This window comes from Maniola jurtina, chromosome 7, assembly GCF_905333055.1.
Source record: "Maniola jurtina chromosome 7, ilManJurt1.1, whole genome shotgun sequence".
Taxonomy (NCBI): Eukaryota; Metazoa; Arthropoda; class Insecta; order Lepidoptera; family Nymphalidae; genus Maniola; species Maniola jurtina.
In genome coordinates, this window is record NC_060035.1 from 3,950,542 (window position 1) to 3,957,645 (window position 7,104).

Below are 7,104 nucleotides of genomic sequence, written 5' to 3' on the forward strand. Positions count from 1 at the left end.
ATCATCATCATGATCGACACATCGCTAGCCTACTATTAAACAATCCTGGGTATTCCAAGCAGACGAAGTCGCGGGCATAAGCAACAAAAAGTCTTGAAAAGCTGCAGCAAGGTCATACTACTATAGCTGGTTCCATCACGATTCCATTAAAAGTTTAGTTCATCGTCAAAGTTTAACTGCGGAATATCGTCACCTGCAGACTACAATAATTTAGAAAAGTTTATAACTACTTAATCTGACTGCAAATAGAAATAGGTAAGAGAATCGATTTACTTGCATCACAGAATCTAGAACTTTTAGGCTAAAAGCACACACAATACTTTTAGCGTTTTCACTTGCCATCAGGTCTGATTGCAGCCAAGCGCTAGTCTTATTTTCTGACTAACATTTCCCTTTACCTTCCTTGTGCTAGGAGTGAATAGTGAGTACGACAAATGACAATCGTGTAACGATTATTATAGTATCGTAGGGTATGAACCGCCGACGTTTCGGATTTCAGTCCGCTCCTACAAGCGTTGAGCTATTGAGGATTCATATTGTCATGTGTTTCAGTGGGCTAATAATTCACATAAACCAGCATAGATATATTTGGTCTGCCTGAGAATGTCAGGCCTGCCTGTGACATTTATTGATAAAGGATGAATAGGTACACCGATAAACTAAAGCCGAGTTCCCACGCAGATATATTACATGCTTCTCGAGCAAGCTTTCAAGTGCAAAGCAAAGCTTAACGTTGCGTCCATCCAATTACCCGTAATTCGCTAGAATAAACTTAAAAATCGGCCAAGTGCGAGTGTGACTCGCACACGTAGGGTTCCGTACTGGTCAAGAAATAACACTTTTATTAAATTTTCATGGCGGCCATTGTGAAATTTTTATTATTTGTTGTTATAGCGGCAATATAAATACTTAATGACAACTCTCTATCTTTTACGAATCATAAGATACAGTCTACTGACAGACAGACAGACAGACGGACGGACGGACGGATGGACGGGCAGCGGAGGTTTAGTAATAGGGTCCCATTGACACCCTTTGGGTATGAAACTCTAAAAACATCAAGCGTGTAACTGTAATCATATACTTTTATTGAGTTTTTGTCGCTGACAAAAAGATAGCACAAAGGCATAGAAATATTTGGAGTATATTAGGTATAATAGTAAATTAGCCTAATTTACGAATAGTTTTAACATAGAATCACATAAATCGAAATCCAATTTCATTTGAACTTTGGTAGTTAGTTTGTGTAGTATAAGAAGGAATAAGCTGACTTGGAAAATGTATCGATAGAACAGCTGTTGTACACGGGCCCACCAATTAGAGACACAAATAGTATTGTAGCTATAGTGCGTTTCATCGAATAGTACCTATGTCATTATGTTGGCTCCCTTGTCTGTTGGGTGGTCATTGGCACCATTTTGGCATGAGAAGACGCAGATTTTGTTTATTTTCATTTGACTTTCATTTCATTCATTCAGGAAAATCAAATGAAAATAAACAAAATCTGCGTCTTCTTATGTAAATATGGTGCCAATGACTTGGACAGACAGGGGAGCCAACATAACGCCATAGGTACTAGTCGATGAAACGCACTTTAATAGGTATATGACGTGGGTCTAATTACAGATATTATATCTACGATACCATAGCATCGCTGTAATACCAGCGTACCAAGTCTGTATAATAACTAGGTATAGTACAAGCCTATCACAAATAGACCAATACCTGTAATTATTGAATAGATGCCACGTAGTAGCACTTAATAGTGAATAAGTGAATATCTGGATAGGTATGTCAAACAGCAAATGGAAATCTGTTCAATAACAGACATCCCACCAAAAACATTTCATGTAAAAAGGTAGCCAAGACTCACAAGTTCATAATGTTTTCACTGTTAAAAAGTTATGAGATCTCTAGTAGAGCCAAGCCCCTAGCTGAGCTTAGATTTGTGCTGGCCATGGGACCTATCCCAAGTCCAAAGTAATATAGCTCTTAAATGTTCTTGACTGTATCAAATTTATAACAATAAATAACAAATCACTCTACTTACAAGCTCTGATTCTACAAACCCTACATCTTGGTAAAAAAAGGACGGCTTGGCCGTTTAATGTTCGTAAAACTATTACATGTCATAACATATTTTAAGGCCTTAAGGAATAGTTTGTTCGACAATTACTAATTTGTATTGTACTTCGTGATGGTCGCAGAAGCAATTCCGGGCTTAGATGTCATTTCAGATAAAAAATCCACGAACTGTAAACGGCCAAGCCGTACTTTTTTTACCAAGATATAAGGTTTGTAGAATCAGAGCTTGTAAGTAGAGTGATTTGTTATTTATTGTTATAAATTTGATACAGTCAAGAACATTTAAGAGCTATATTACTTTGGACTTGGGATAGGTCCCATGGCCAGCACAAATCTAAGCTCAGCTAGGGGCTTGGCTCTACTAGAGATCTCATAACTTTTTAACAGTGAAAACATTATGAACTTGTGAGTCTTGGCTACCTTTTTACATGAAATGTTTTTGGTGGGATTTCATTTCTTTTTGGCAGGTGCCCTAGATTTTTTGGATCTATTTTTTGTAGGTACATCATTTTCATGGCCCACTCTCTATCGTTACCTCTTTTTTTAAAAGCTTTTATTCAACTTGCAATGTACTCGTATGTAAATATGTTTGTTCGGGTGGAATCTTGCAACTCAATTTTGAAGCAGATATACCAAATTTCAGTCTTTTAGGACTTCAGGAAACACAGATACTTGGTACGTTTGATAAATCTGCCACGGACATCTTATCCTGAAAACTTTAGAATTCGAGCAACAGATTTTACAGATTTGCATCTCATATACGAGGGGATGAAGGGGGACCCGATTTCTTAATTTATCTGTTGTTCATAATTGTTGAAATTCCTACTTAATGCCAAATTTCAGTCTTCTAGAACTGCAGAAAGTACCCTAGAATTTGTGACTAGAGGTTTTGAATGTCGATAAATCTGAAACTATGAAAGCTAGACAATTGATACTCAGTGCGTTTAATGAATCTGCCAAGGACATCTTATCCTGAAAATATCAGCATTCTAGCGATAGAATTTACAGATTTGCTTCCCCCATACAGAGGCGTAGAGGGGTGAAATTTCCAATTTCTTAATTTTCCTGTAGTTTGTATGTAATTTCTAGTCTACATACCAAATTTCAGTCTTCTAGGACTTCGGGAAGTACCCTAGAATTACAGACTAGAAGTTTTGACTGTCAATAAATCTGAAACTATAAAAGCTAGACAATTGATACTCAATGCGTTTAATAAATCAGCCAAGGACATCTTATCCTGAAAATATCAGCATTCTAGCGACAGAATTTACAGATTTGCTTTTCTCATAAGAGGCGTAGAGGGGGGGCATTTCCAAAGTCTTAATTTTCCTGTAGTTTGTATGCAATTTATAGTCTACATACCAAATTTCAGTCTTCTAGGACTTCGGGAAGTGCCCTAGAATTACAGACTAGAAGTTTGACTGTCAATAAATCTGAAACTATAAAAGCTAGACAATTGATACTCAGTGCGTTTAATAAGTCTGCCAAGGACATCTTATCCTGAAAATATCAGCATTCTAGCAACAGAATTTACAGATTTGCTTTTCTCATAAGAGGCGTAGAGGGGGGGCATTTCCAAAGTCTTAATTTTCCTGTAGTTTGTATGCAATTTCTAGTCTACATACCAAATTTCAGTCTTCTAGGACTTCGGGAAGTACCTTAGAGGTTTTGAGTAGAGGTTTTGATGATCATCAGTGAGGGACGAAATCGGCGTATTTTAGGTATCAATAAATCTGTAACCATAAAAGCTAGATATTTGATATTTGGTATATTTGGTAAATTTGCTGAGGACACCTTATACTGAAAATTTCAGCTTTCTAGCGTCATCCAGACCGAAGTTATGACGGGTCGAAAATACGGCGAAACACTTCGAGAAAAAGGTACGTAGCGCCCCGGCCGCCGCGTTTGGCTCGTCTTGGCGGGGGCACTGCCGTGCCCCCTGATATTCAGATGTATGGCAAATCTGAAATCGTAATATACTCATGCACATACTCTCTATATCACACTGTGCTTTACTTATCTTAAAAGTTTTGCGGTGAGCTGAAAAAGTTTTGCGCTCTTGCGGTTAACAGGGCTCTCTCCGTCACTCACTTCATACAGTCGTAGTTATAATTTCATTTGAATATTAAGCAACCAAAGTCCATGAAATTTTGCAGACATATTCTAGAAACTAATATCTGTGTCTGTGGTGTTCTAGATTTTTCTAAAAATATGTAGTTTAAAAATTACAGGGGCTTAAAGATTTGTATGTAAATTTTTAAGACCGCTTAATTTTGAAACCGAATATTTTAACACAAATCTGGAAAACCACAGACATAGATAAATAGTTTCTAGAATATGTCTGCAAAATTTCATGGACTTTGGTTGCTTAATATTCAAATGAAATTGGAACTACGTTTGTATGAAGCGAGTGACGGAGAGACCCCTCTTATGGTTGTGTAATTAATGTTACTTGGTGTATTTTAAATAAGTTATTTTGTCATTTCTGAACTTCATCATCGAATCATTTGCAGGTGCCATTCCAGGTGCAGGTGTTCCAGGTATCTTGTCTTCTAGGATCAATATTGGGAATTTATAAAGAGGCCTTCTGTATTGGCACACAAAAATACTACTTTTTTGTATTTTCTTCCTATATTTATGTTAGATCATCTAGTATTGAATATTGATCTATAATCTTGTATGCATCGAAGCGTAGTTTAGATAAATTATTGCAGTCAAGTGCCTATACGGTTGGTTATAAAAAAAAACGATTGTTACATTTCGTTTTGCAGGTAAACAGTTAACCTATAAGGTATTTCAGCTATTACTCAGAAGGAAAGTCCGGAATACAACTCGGGACCAATTTTTCGTTAGGTGAATATTCGCTGCGTCAGAGAAGTAGCCAGCTGTAGTTGTAAAGTATAGTAATAAATACCTAACAAGTCGGTTATCTTTCAGCACTTCACGATTAGAACCATACACATGCTAATATTACATTGTTATGAACTGTTGGACGTATTTTCAACGCACGCGCTTCATACCTATTTATTCGGTAACTGGTGGAATTTTAATTCGTCAATCGAGATCGTTTGCTCTTATCGCCTTAGTTACAGTTATAATTTCAATAGATTACAAACTATTGTAAATCTAATGCTATATCTTTACACCTATTCGTGTTTTTTATCGATGATAGCTGTTTTGACCGCTACGTCATCTTATCTAATCTAATGGGAAATGATTACATTTCCTGGAAAAATTTAAACAGTACCTAGTATGTAAATCAGAGACCTTGTGTAACTTTTACAAAGTCTGTCATTTAAAGATCGTAATATGACAACTCCATCCTCGGCAACCTGGGCGGTCTACTTGGCTTCTGGAGCGAGCTTGGATGGCTGGAGTGAAGACTTCGGCGGGGAGGGGCAACACACGCACAACAGACGGAAACGTTTAAGTGCGGAAACCAGCCCAGAGAGAAGAAGAAGGAGATGACAACTCTAAACTGCAGATTTAGGTAACTCTTTTGTCAGGTTTTCGAACTAGGTAGAAAGACGTGATAGCCTCAAGGTTAAGACCAGCCTTCCTGTCAGGGGGGTCTTATGTCTATCCCAGGCACGCACCTTCTTACTTTTCGGAATCATGTGCGTTTTCTAAGAAGTTACATATTATCACTGCTTTAACGGTAAAGAAAAACTTCGCGAGGAAACCTGCTTACTTGACAGTTCTACACAATGCTCGCAAAGGTGTGTGTAAACGGAGCGTGGTGGATTATAGCTAAACACTTTTCTTTCCGAGAGGAGACCCGTGCTCAGTAGTGAGCCGGCAATAGTTGATGATGATGTTTAATACGTTAAAAACGATCACGATTGGTTAATCACAATCGCCTCGAAAGTCTAACCCACGATGACCCAGTTAAACTGGTGTGTAACTAATACATTACAATAAAACATTTTTATCATTTTGTGTAGGCGTGGAGCGATAAGGAAATCGTTTATTTTATTTTGTAATATTTAAATATTCTAGTGTTTAGATTTCATTTGGTTTTTATTAATAAAAAACTAGATCTCTTGTTTCTGTAAGATCATCTACCTACTTAGTTTACTAACGTAAAGATTCGGTAGAAACCTTCCTAGTTTAGTTAGTTAGATTCGGTAGAAATACCTATAATAATAATTTTTCTTGTGATATAAATTGATGATCCTCAGCAAAAACCGTAAACTTTATTAAGTAATCAAATGGAGCGATGTAACTAGGTATTTTATAATTTAAAATAATGTTAGAGTCAAAATAAAAAGTACAGCCTCCCTTTGTTCTTATCACTGAAAAATGGCTTGAAAAAACTTAAAAAATGTAAGTATCTGCAGTATTAATTCCAAGTTATTTTTATTTATCTATCATTCCCAAGCCTGACAACAACGTCGTTTTGAATTATATATTCTAATAATAGTTAACATACCTAGGCAGGCCACATTTAAAAGATAAGAAAGAAGAAAATGTAATTTATTAAATGAAATTAAGCAATATTTATAGACTAAATACAACCGACATAATCCTTAGTAAATAAGCTGTTTATCCAAATCCTTACCTACTTAAATCCCAAGCGAAAGAGCCTAAATTATATGTCCTTTCACAAAACACACTTTCACCTAAATTTTCTCCTACACTTTCACTGAACGAAAATAATCGTCTTTCACTTGATTTAACTCAATATTATATGGGTTTTAATTCATATATTTAGTGTTTTAGTTACGCGGTGTGCGCGAATTGTTATGGCGAGTGAAATACGTGTATTTTACTCGAGCTCTGGAGATGGACTGCGGCAAGGTGCGGGTGCGGGGTGAACGTGAAAATGCTTCCCGACTCCCGTACTCCCGTAGCCTTCTAGGCCGCAACCGCCCGCCCTAGGTGGATCAACACGCTACGCGTCATTGCTTCCGACCTATCTTTATATTTCTATGATGAATAACGATCCCTGACGCCTAAACTTAATTATTATAACAATCATCAGCATCATGATCAACCCCTCACCAGCCAACTACTGAA

The 7,104-nt window shown here is 36.9% G+C and overlaps 1 protein-coding gene across 3 annotated transcripts in view; it reads right to left on the reverse strand.

Annotated features, from left to right (window-relative positions):
* Positions 1 to 6,864, reverse strand: part of LOC123866845 (protein qui-1) — a 153,365-nt gene extending 146,501 nt beyond the window's left edge. For all 3 annotated transcript variants that reach the window (XM_045908555.1, XM_045908554.1, XM_045908560.1), the window contains exon 1: positions 6,647 to 6,864. The gene's annotated coding sequence lies outside the window, so the exon portion shown is untranslated. The remainder of the gene's footprint in view (positions 1 to 6,646) is intronic.
* Between the last annotated feature and the right edge of the window lie 240 nt (positions 6,865 to 7,104).